The sequence below is a fragment of the Haliotis rufescens genome, unplaced genomic scaffold (genome assembly GCF_023055435.1).
Source record: "Haliotis rufescens isolate VD_foot unplaced genomic scaffold, xgHalRufe1.0.p SCAF_3, whole genome shotgun sequence".
Taxonomy (NCBI): Eukaryota; Metazoa; Mollusca; class Gastropoda; order Lepetellida; family Haliotidae; genus Haliotis; species Haliotis rufescens.
In genome coordinates this window covers 56,386,385-56,398,752 of record NW_025964001.1, presented here as the reverse complement: position 1 = coordinate 56,398,752, position 12,368 = coordinate 56,386,385, and the positions used below count along the sequence as shown (strand labels likewise).

Here is a 12,368-nt window from a genome sequence, read left to right as displayed (position 1 = left end):
AATCCTCGGAACGTTTTCCACGTGATCAAAATCATCGTCTAGTCACATGCAACATCATATGACAGATAAATGCTCGCACTCAGACTAACCTGACAGGCATCTGAAATATTTTGTAATCTGTTTTGTTGATCATTGAATAGAAATTGTTTATAACCAGGTAAATGCAACACGTTAAAAAACAATTGCATGTCTATTCTTTCACAGTTCCTCAGAAAGGCTCCTCCTGGGCCCAGTCAATTCATAATCATGTATTATAGGAAGTAAGTTAAATGTATGTTTATATTTTATAAAATAATAACAAGACAACAACACTCGATTTCTTTTCTGTTTCGTGTTTCTTCTACATCAAAGTGTATGCTTTATGGTGAATGTGGTAGATGGCCATTATATAGTTACTCTCAGATTAGATTGGTTTAAAATTCTTCATGTGTATAAAATTAGCTTATTACATGCTCTCACATATAGATAACATTGGCAAGAAAACATGGACATCGCGTATAAGACATATTTTATTTTCTAATCGTTTTGGTTTTATATGGCTATGTCAGTCAGTTGTAAATGTAAATATGTTTCTCCAAGAATGTCAAGACTTTAATTTAGCCAGATATGTATACTCTGGAAATAAATTAACGCCCCCCCCAAAAAAACCCCGGAAAAGTAAAATATAATCGTAACTAGTGTTATCGACATGCGTACAAAATTAATACCAACAATGAATTGGTCATTTCTGCATGGATTGGGATTGATTTGTTTGGGTAGAATGAGGTACTGCAGAAATATGGTGAAACGATGGAAAAATCGCGAAATCACAACCGCGCTGAATCGACGTGCTACATCACGTGTTGGGCTATAATAGCGTTGGGTTTCATTTGTATTCCTTCACAATCTTACAGCAAGTTAACATCGAAAACATGCCACGATTGAAGACCAACGCAACAACGCCACTGGCCGACTGCAAATAGGAGAATCATCTTCAGCTGTAGCCAGATTTTTTCACGCATCACCAGGCACCATTACAAAACTGTGGAACAGTTATAAGACACACGGGACAACAGATCCGGTCCGGTCGACCACATATCACTACCAGAGCACATGACAGATTCATACGGCTACGTCACTTACGTGAAAGAACCACCACGACCACCTCTACAACTACGACAAACACCAGGATTGCGAAGGATATCAGCCCAGACAGCCTGGAACCGTTTGTGCGCGAGACGGCCAGTTCGAGGTGTCATTTTGACGAACCTGCATCATCGGCTGCGACGTCAGCGGTGTCAAGGTCACAGAGTATGTCCACAAACGCGATGGCGACAAGTCTGGTTGTCGCGGGGAACAAGAAAATGCATACAGGAAGTTGACAGATTTGCTGCTGGTAGTGTGGTGATGTGGGCAGCCATCTCCAACACCGGTAAAACAGATTTGTTGAACGTTCTTGCAAGTTTAACGGTACAACTTTACCGTTAACACGGATGAGATTCTTCGGCCACACGTCCTTCCCATTATGCAACAAGCAAAAGTCATTTTCCAAGACAACGACCGCCAAGACAACATCCAGGTCCTGACATTGCCCTCCAACATTAATGGGTTGCACTGGATCAACAACCACAGAACCTCCAACAGTTGGCACAAGCACTGCAGGCAGAGTGGGCGAGCATTTCACAGACCACAATTCGGGATCTCATTGCGTTCATGGAACGACAATGCCAGTCAGTTTATGACTCTAATGGTGGCCTTGCAAGATATTGAGGAGAGATGGCCTTCACTTAAAAATCTACTGTTCTTTATGGAACCTGCGTCAATGACAGTGCTGTGCTCCAATGTTGATACTACCACCTGTTGATTATTTATTTCAAATACTACGGAAAACTTAAGAAAATATTTACTTAAATATCGACTTCGTTTACTAGACCTATTGGTATATAAATATCTATCTTCGCGTCAAACAAAATGGCGGCGCCCAGTGAAGACGATCTGATCGATAATCAAGATCTATTTTGCTATAAAACTTTGCGAATTGCATCAAATTACGTGAGCACCTTGATTATAAACATGAAAAGATTTGGAAAATGTCTGGATACGGCATGTCGATGGTTCACATGCTTTGCAAATCCTGCCATCGACCGAAATCTGCATACAGTTTACGAACCAGATGTCGTTTTCGTGACACGTTTTTGATTGGACTCTAGTCCAGCCAAAATATAACACTATAATCCCAGACTAGTTCGGCAAGGATGGAAACTGGACTTATATAGCCAGTTAACTCCCTTGCCTCGTGAAGATGATACCAAATTAATTGAATCCACTCCTAAACCTAAATATCCTAAGGCTTCTTTGGTGCTTCACATATCTATCCATTCGAAAATGTTCACAATTCGACATAAATTCAAATTTAAAAGAGATATACATTCTTTACTGTGACTATCACTTGAAGATTATTGACGGTTTTGCATGGCGCATTATATAACCCTTTTAACATAGATACAAACATGTTCTCATCACCCAAATGCTGTGTAATCCCTATATCATACTGAAAACAGATGTTTTACGTGATTTGCACAGTTTGCATATCTGTCATATGTAACATCCATGATGTTGTTAATGATGTAAATTTATCTGATGTTGAGCGAGATATTTTAGAATCGGAAATTGAAGTCGCTGAAATACACGATGCCATTAATACACTTAAATCAGGTAATTATCCAGGCCCCGATGATGTCCTAGCTGAAATGTTAAAAAGTTCAAAACATATCAGTACTCCCTTTTTGCACAAATGTTTTAACGAAATATTCAGAAAGGGTATATTCCCAAATGCATGGTCTAGATCTGTCATTGTGCCTGTATTTAAAAAGGGAGACGTGACCAACCCCGATAACTATAGAGCAATTTCTCTAACAAGCATCTTAGGTAAACTGTTTGCAATAATTCTAAACAATCGTCTTACTACCTGGGCTAATGTTTTTGACAAAATCACACCAACTCAAACTGGCTTTAGAAAATCATATTCACCTGCTGATAATATTCTCTCACTTTATGCTATTGTTCGGAGATATCTCGGATGCCGAAAACGAAAACTTTATATTGCCTTTGTAGATTTAAAAAAAAGCTTTCGACACTGTTGACCGATATAAACTTTGGGATTGTCTTAGGGCGGCTGGTGTTGGTGGGAAAATGTTTACCATTTTAAAATCAATGTATGAAAATGTAAAATCTTGTGTACGACATAATAGTGGAGTCACCGATTATTTTGACTGTCCCATGGGAGTTAAACAAGGTTGTATCTCTCCTATTTTCATTCTTCATTAATGAGCTTTCCTTTGATGTTCAACAAAACGGTAAACACGGAGTGCAATTATACCCTGACCTTTATGAAATACTTATATTACTGTTTGCCGATGACGTGATTCTAATCTCTGACTCTATTATCGGACTTCAGAAACAAATTGATATACTATACAGTTACACTGTTACATGGAAGCTATCTGTTAACTTGGAAAAAACTAATATTATCGTATTTAGAAGAGGAGGTCCTCTTGCATCGAGAGAGAAATGGTTCCTTAATAACCAACCTATAAATGTTACAAACATGTATAAATACATCGGTGTTGTTTTACCGTTTAACCTTAATCTTCAACATCTAGTTAACGATCTCGCCCTACGAGCAAAAAAGGTCCTAATAAATCTATTTGTCGTTCTAGATAAATTGCGTGTTATCTCACCTACTATTTTCTTCAAAATGTTTGATGCTCAAGTTCAACCAATCTTATTATATGGATCAGAGGTCTGGGGTTTTGAAACCTATCACAATATTGAAAAGGTACACTTAACCGCATGTAAAAGATTTCTAAATGTTTCTAAATCGGCTCCAAATCATATGGTCTATGGCGAATGTGGTAGATACCCGTTATATATTTGTTCATATTTACGTTTACTCAGATGCTGGCTCAAAATAACAGAGATGTCACGGGAACGAATCCCAAGAAAATACTACGAAATGCTTGTTTATCGTGATAGTGTTGGTTACGTAACCTGGGCATCAAACGTTAAGCATTTACTCTTCTCTCACGGGTTTGGATATGTTTGGCTTAATCAAAGCGTTGGAGACAAAATGTATTTTCTTAGCTCTTTTAAGCAGGTAGCAATTGATATGTTTACTCAAAACTGGAGGTCGTCACTAGATAAAACTTCTATAAAACCTTTATATAAGGACATGGCTCCATTATGACAGGCTCCGCCATCATGCCTGATAGCGGAGCTTCAAATTAAGACAAGAGATATTATTGGATGAAATGGTCGCGGATGTGGAGGTACTGGTGGACTACGGCAATGAGCTTAACCCCTGTTAAGCAGCCCCAACTGCAGCAACCGCTGCCCTGCAACAACCGTTGCCAAGCAACCCATGTTGCTTACCGATGCAGCATCCGCTGCCCCGCAACTACCGTTGCCAAGCAACCCATGTTGCTTACCAATGCAGCGCGTGCTGCCCTGCAACTACCGTTGCCAAGCAACCCATGTTGCTTACCAATGCAGCGCCCGCTGCCCTGCAACTACCGTTGCCAAGCAACCCATGTTGCTATGCAACTATCGCTGCCAGGCAAGTACCATTGCCAAACCATGAGCGAGGGCAACTATTGTTGCAAAGCTGACCATCCGCTGTAAAGCGGACACTAAGCCATCTGCTGTAAAGCAGAATGGATAAATTGGTTCCTGCTGTAAACGGGTAACCCTATCCTAAATAATTTATAATTTGGGATGTATCCCAAGACGCCAAATGTAACTTGTAATGCAGTCCACCAGCACCCCGCCCATCCGCAACATTTTATTCATGACAACATCATTATGTACAAACATTATGCTCCAGTAAAATTCCACCAATTGACAACTGCAAAGCTTGAATAACTTGGAATTAAGGATAACAGGGTGGGTGGGTGGATGCAACGAACTATAGATGAATGCGCGAATATAACTATGTGTCACGCTGATGTCACGCTACAACAGGTCATAGAAAATATAAACAAACGCTCCTTTACCGGACGTGCCAAGAGCGGATCTAAGCCAGAGACGATGGCACCATGCAAAACGGCACGTAGCCGCACGGAATGAAGATATTTCGCTGTAATAATATTAGCAACTGTGCCAAGCCTATAAAACCTTTAAATATTGTCTAACACCAGAGGTTTACCTGTACACTATAACAGACAGAAAAATTAGAGACACATTTATTAAACTTAGGCTAAGGTTAAATGATTTGATGTGCAACAGGGGTCGCTTCTCCTCTATTCCTTAGGATATGCGTTTTTGTCCATTCTGCGAAAAACATATTGAAAACGAATTACACTTTTTGTTTATATGTCCAATTTACGACAACCTAAGATTGCAATATATGCCTGATATCACTACGAACCACTATTCCATGAACAAAACATCATCCTTTAATGGTATCCCTAGTAAAATTTAACATCTATCAAAGCCTACGAGTGCGTAGTAAATTACTTAGTACACCGGATATGTCCAGAAATAATTAGTTGTTTGAAACTTTCGCATCTAGATCAGGAGTATCTACATTTCATTTTGTTTGTTTGTTTCTACTAGAAATGCATATACATTTAAAGTGTCAAATTGTCTTGACATGATGAGTATATTACTGATAGATCCTTTTGTATTGAACGTCGCGCTATGGCTGAAAGCCTTTGCGACGTAAAACTTCATATTTCCATTCAATTCCTTTTGTATTCCTTTTGTATTTTATACTACTACTGCTGCCACTGTGGTTATTACCACTGTTATTACAATACCTCTATTACATGTCAAGCATCATATTAGTTATCCAATAATTATATAATGTGCTGTACAGCTGTAAATTATATTGTCTGTATGTGTATATGGGCCAATCGCCTTTCATACAATAAAGATTGATTGATTGATGTAGATTTCAGCTTGAAATAACACTGGTTTGGGTATTTTCTTAAACTTAATCTAATTTATCCTATCCAATATTTAATAAATCTTACAAAATATACTTATAAGGTGGATATCAAAGGCGACAGTATTGGGGAATCGGACATACAACGCCTAATAAAAATAAATACTGTGCACTTTTTCAAAACTATCTCTCTGGTCAAATAGCCCTCTTCTATCAAAGATACTTAATGCAACTTGGGGAATGTCAAATTTCTTTATGCTCATTTTTCCTTTACAGTTTGTTCAGATATTTTATATAACAGACACTTGTCCAAGTAATCTTGATTGTCACCATCAATCCCATGATTGTACAGTATTTACAACCTCAAACTGAAAGATATTCATTTCTAAAAACTGTTATGTTAGTTTAATCTGTATTAAATTCCATATCCATTCATAACAAATCAAACATATTTTGCATTTTTTCAGATACAAAATGCAACTTGAAAATATTTATTAGTATATAAATGCAGTACTAATTCGTTACTAAAAGTGTGAAAATGTATCAGGCTTAATACGCATCCTTGTCTGACATATGGTTTGTCATTATTACACACAACCGATTCCTTTTATTTGACTATATCTGCGATATAGAATACATTATGTTATTATAATAAAATAAACAATATTTTCTGTATTTACCATGACGAAAACCATTCTAAATTTCATATAATTTATTAAAATAAAATTAGTAAAGAATTAATAACATTAATAAAACATCACTGACATCATAACGTAAAAACTGGTATCATGAAAATACTTAATTAATTATGTAAATAAATGGGTAATACATGTAAAGGCTTGCCATAGCCCCTTGCGAGACTGAGGACAAGACCGTATGTCTTATCGGACTGCGCAACGATAAACACAAAATGTCATGTCGTAGAAACCTTGCCACGTTGCAATTTATAGCTCAGGTTTCTGAGGAACACACTATCGCTCTCAACTAAGAGACCAGACCAGGCCTCAGCGCTACGTTTATCGAGAGGTATGCCTGTTGTACACGCGCGTGTAGTTCAACTCGTCAAAACGAAATGCGCGGCTAATAATAGACAAATCCCAGTCAAATCATAACAATTCCATACATTTGTGTCTGAATAAATATTACCCAAAAGCGAACGCCCTATTCTGGGACAAAATTTTCAGTATTTTATGCTCTAAGCCTTACAGTTCGTACTGTAACATGTTTTATAAATGTACAAATATATACGGAATAGTTCTAGATCATTCAATGTTAACACATTTAAAGCCATTGATTTTCTTATCTGTACTGTTAGTGAGGTGACGATTGAGATCATCTGTGGTTTGATTTAGTCTCTTTAGACATCGTGGTAATTTATCACACTACCCTAAACTAATAAATTACATGCACGTTTGTAAAATCCGTTTGACTAGGTACTAGAACGGACATATACATACATTTTCTTCATACGCATTCTCGCAATCACAAATATAGCTGACAAACGATAGCCGAACTTTCTTTTCAGAACACAGGCCATTTTGTTTTACTCTGATCCCTATTTTTCCTTTTTCTAGAGACAAACGTTGCTATCAAAAGTGGTACTTCATCTGAGAGGAAAACAGATATACTGGTTGGCTCACTTCTTTACACAATATTTTCTGTTAACTATCGGATTTAGATAATTTCTATCAAAGGGGAATCTTGACTTAATATAAGCTTTTCCATTATATCATATATCGTCGAATTCTCATACAAATGATTAAATATATGGAAAAATACATTTTTACAGCTTGGGGATATTCGAAGCCAGTGGCATTGATGCTGGCTCGCTTTAATCTATTCAACGTTTTTTTCAGAATGTATTCTTTGTAGCCACCCTACACATTATAAAAAAAAGAGCTTTGCAACATTTTGCCACATTTTATATGGGGCGCGAACGGGCGACTGGGAAAGGGACAACAACAGAATCTTCATATTGCCTTGTATATAGCGTGTGCGTAAATCAGCGCCGCAAGCCCGTACAACTAGTTTAATACAATTATCATTTGTATATTCAAGCCACTGATTGGTCACTATATATGTATGACTCCTACTGGTCACTCTGGTCATTATTATATAATAGAAACATTCTTGTGTATTTCACACATCAATGAAACGGGAGGCTTACGTTGGTCTGGGAAAGTGACAACTACAGACTCTTCGTATTGCCTTTTTTGGTGTGTGTAAAAATCCTCATAGGCTACTCCTACAATGGGTATAATACGATGCCTTTTTCTATTCGGTCCACTGACATGCCACTCTTAGACAATATTATGAAAAAAGAGCATTGAGTATGTTTCATGTTATTTTATACCGGACGCGAACATTGGTCTGGGAAAGGGAAAACTACACACTGTTCATATTGGCAGGCATAGGTTGTGGTAAAATCATCGCCACTATACCACATAAATAGTATGATACAAATATTATTGTGTACGGGCTCGGGCATTGGGCTGGTAAAGGGACAACTACAGACTTTTCAGATTGCCTTGCATATATATATATATATATATATATATATATATATATATATATATATATATATATATATGTATATGTATATGTATATATATATATATATATGATTGTCTCAAACCATATATATATATATATATATATATATGGTTTGAGACAATCATTGCCTTTACCCCAACCAAGACTATTTCTTTTCTAATATCTGTTAGTTGGCGTAAATATAAAAAGAAACAAAAAATTGTATTATACCACATTATCATATTATGATACCAATATCAATTACAGACTTTTCATATTGCTTGTCTATTGCGTGTAGGAAGTAATCGTCGCTACCTCCACAGCTGTCGTAATATATTTATTATTTTTACTATGTACGACTCCGACTGGTCACTCTACAGATTATTAAATAACAGAAACATCCCTGTGTGTTTTCCAATATCAATTAAACAGGAGACGAACACTGGTCGCGGAAAGGGACAACTAGAGGCTGTTCATATTGCTTGTCTATTGAGTGTAGGAAGTAATCGTCGCTACCTCAACAGCTGTTGTAATATATTTATTGTTTTTACTATGTATGACTCCAACTGGTCACTCTACACATTATTATATAACAGAAACATCCCTGTGTGTTTTCCGATATAAATTATACGGGAGACGAACACTGGTCGCGGAAAGGGACAACTACAGACTTTTCATATTGCCTGTAAGTAGCGTGTAGGTAGATAATCGTCGCTACCTCCACAAATGTTGAAATATATTTCTTATTTTTATTATGTATGACTCCTACTGGACCGTCTACCCATTATTATATGAAAGAAACATCTCTGTGTGTTTTCCAATATCAGTTAAATGGGAAACGAACACTGGTCGCGGAAAGGGACAGCTACAGACTTTTCATATTACTTGTATATAGCGTGTGGGTAAATAATCGTCGCGAACCCCACAGCTGTTGTAATATATTTATTATTTTTACTGTGTACGAGTCCTACTGGTCACTCTACACATTATTATATAAAAGAAACATCCCTGTGTATTTTTCATTGTCAATTAAACAGGAGACGGACAGTTGTCGCGGAAAGGGACAACTACAGACTTTTCATATTACTTGTATATAGCATGTGGGTAAATAATCGTCGCTACCCCAACAGCGATTGTAAAATATTTATTATTTTTACTATGTATGACTCCTACTGGACCGTCTACACATTATTATATAAAAGACACATCGCTGTGTGTTTTCCAATATCAATTAAACAGGAGACGGACAGTTGTCGCGGAAAGGGACAACTACAGACTTTTCATATTGTTTGCATATAGCATGTGGGTAAATAATCGTCGCTTCCCCCACAGCGATTGTAATATATTTATTATTTTTACTATGTATAACTCCTACTGGACCGTCTACACATTATTATATGAACGAAACATCCTTGTGTGTTTTCCAATATCAGTTAAATGGGAGACGAACACTCGTCGCGGAAAGGGAAAACTACAGACGTTTCATATTAATAATAATAATAATGTGTAGAGTGACCAGTAGGAGTCGTACATAGTAAAAATAATAAATATATTACAACAGCTGTAGGGTTAGCGACGATTATTTACCCACACGCTATATACAAGTAATATGAAAAGTCTGTAGCTGTCCCGTTCCGCAACCAGTGTTCGTTTCCCATTTAACTGATATTGGAAAAGACACAGAGATGTTTCTTTCATATAATAATGGGTAGACGGTCCAGTAGGAGTCATACAGGCTCGCTGAATTGAAGCATGTCATCAATCCCAATTGTGTGGATTGTTGCTAATGATATCAATGACAAGAATAGGTTTTTGAAGACCTAATCTACCCCGGGTCTTCACGGGTCTGATAAGTTTGTGTGAAGAATTACAGTGTAAACGAACTGCTGGACATAGAGCACCATATTGTGTTTACAGGCTGTTGTCAGGGATTCCGTAAATTCAGATCAACAACCCACGCAAAATACTGGACTCAACCCATGCCACTTCACTCAATATATTTTTGTAATACAAAAGAGTTGGCGTTTTATTTAGTCGTGGTAGAAGTGAGATTTAATATTTGAAACCTCATGCTGCGCTTTTGGTTCCAAATTCAATTTAGCATGGTTAAATCTACAGGTAACATTGAAAACACAGTATGTTAATGTCCTTAATATGATGCGCTGCCCTTTTCAAGCTTTTAGATCAGGGGTATAAAAATATTTCTAAGTTCAAAACATGAAACAAGATACCGGTATATTTTCTGAGAAATTCCACTCATCAAACTTTGCACTGGACCTCCTCTATTTTAGTATGGAAACTGTTCCCTAAATTTCAAAAGAATGCATGCAGTGCTTAAAATGTTTAAGTAGAAAAAATATAAGTAACCCAATGAAAAACAGCTGTATTTTTTTCAGAAAATCCAAAAATTGAAATCAAACCTCACACAGCACCTGTCCTATTGATACACAAAGTTTGAGGAGAATCTATGTTGTAGTTTTCAAGTTATAAGTCACACTAGAAAATGGCCTCGGAAAGATTAAATCCCCGACCTTTTATGGTTAAGAAACCATTAATTTCAAGTCGGGCTCATGAAAATAACATTAAGGTTGCCTGACTTAATTTTCTTGTGAACTATAACACATTATTCAGTTGACAAATATGAAACGAGAATATCCTGTTAAAATTGTCACAAGCTAGAGCTTAATAGCTGAGTTCTGATATTAAGGATGTACTGTAATATTTGTCATGCTTGTTATGATCCATTGTTGTAGTTCTGCAAGTGACAGAGACCAAATTGATTTTGACTGTATTTCTAACAAAATAAACATTCACTGAAACTTGAATACCAGATTTTATTCCTTGTATTTGGAAGTGTAAAAGTGCATTAACAGTTTGCAGTTATCGAGGCATTTATTTTGTGATATATTTGCAGTAGGGCTGGGACGAGTTAAAATTTACTACCCGGTTACCCGGTTACCCGATCCCCTATTACCCGGGGACCCGCTGCAAGTCTCAAGAGTAGGGAACAAAATGTCAGATTGGTAATTGTTTTACCGCAGCCCTGGCTGAAGCTATTCAGATACATGTATCAAACAATCAGATCATTCGTACACTGAAGTTGACTGAAGCCTTATCTTTACTCAAACATTTACAAGTCAAAAGGAATAAGCATCGTCAGAAAATAATGTTAACATTAGCGACTTGTAGTGTAACCACTGAGCTATAGTATGTTTTTGTCTTTAAACAATATATAACGTGACTAACCACGGGTCTGGGTGGTCCTGTGGGTACCCGGGTCCTACTCAGGACCCACAAGACTCGAGTACCCGAGTCACCCGTCCCAGCCCTAATTTGCAGTGTTAAATGGTAGTGTTTTCTATTTTGGAAACAGAACACAAACTCAACATATGAGTGTTAGAACATAGAGACTTTCAACACATCCTTTTGTCTAAAATTGTGCATGATACACAAAAAATAATAACGGGTGGTATAAAATGATTTCACAAGGTTTGGTTGAAAAGTTCAGTGCCGCTTATTGTTAATGGCTAAAATGACAATACATGAGCAAACTCGATTATTTACAGACCGCCGTCATTTAGTTGAAATATTGGTATAATATAATATGTATTTTCCGATACTAAAAGATATGTCTTGAGCTATATCGATTTTAACCATACTTGGGGGCAAACAAATTTTGCATTCGCACTGTTGACACAACCACAATAAAACCGACCATAACCCACCTTAGAGACTTCCCGGAAGTTATAGTAAGCGATCTGTACGTTAATATAACAACAAGCCGACCTTCGACAGTAAACAAATGCGTAAACAGATCCGTCATGACAGTAGCACTGAGCGCAAGTAATTAATGGGAAGAGTCGCCTCCCTTGCAAGAGGTATACCACTCGATAAACGTAGCGCTGTGGCCTGG

General features: G+C 37.1%; 1 protein-coding gene across 2 annotated transcripts in view; it reads right to left on the bottom strand.

Moving 5' to 3' along the window:
- The window catches only part of LOC124148733 (L-asparaginase-like), a 53,071-nt gene that overhangs the window by 33,049 nt on the left and 7,654 nt on the right, over positions 1 to 12,368 (bottom strand). Inside the window, exon 1 of one of the 2 annotated variants that reach the window (XM_046519989.2) lies at positions 12,181 to 12,294. The exons of the other annotated variant lie outside the window; for it this stretch is intronic. The gene's annotated coding sequence lies outside the window, so the exon portion shown is untranslated. Of the gene's footprint in view, positions 1 to 12,180; positions 12,295 to 12,368 lie in introns of those variants that run through there. 2 annotated transcript variants of the gene reach the window in all.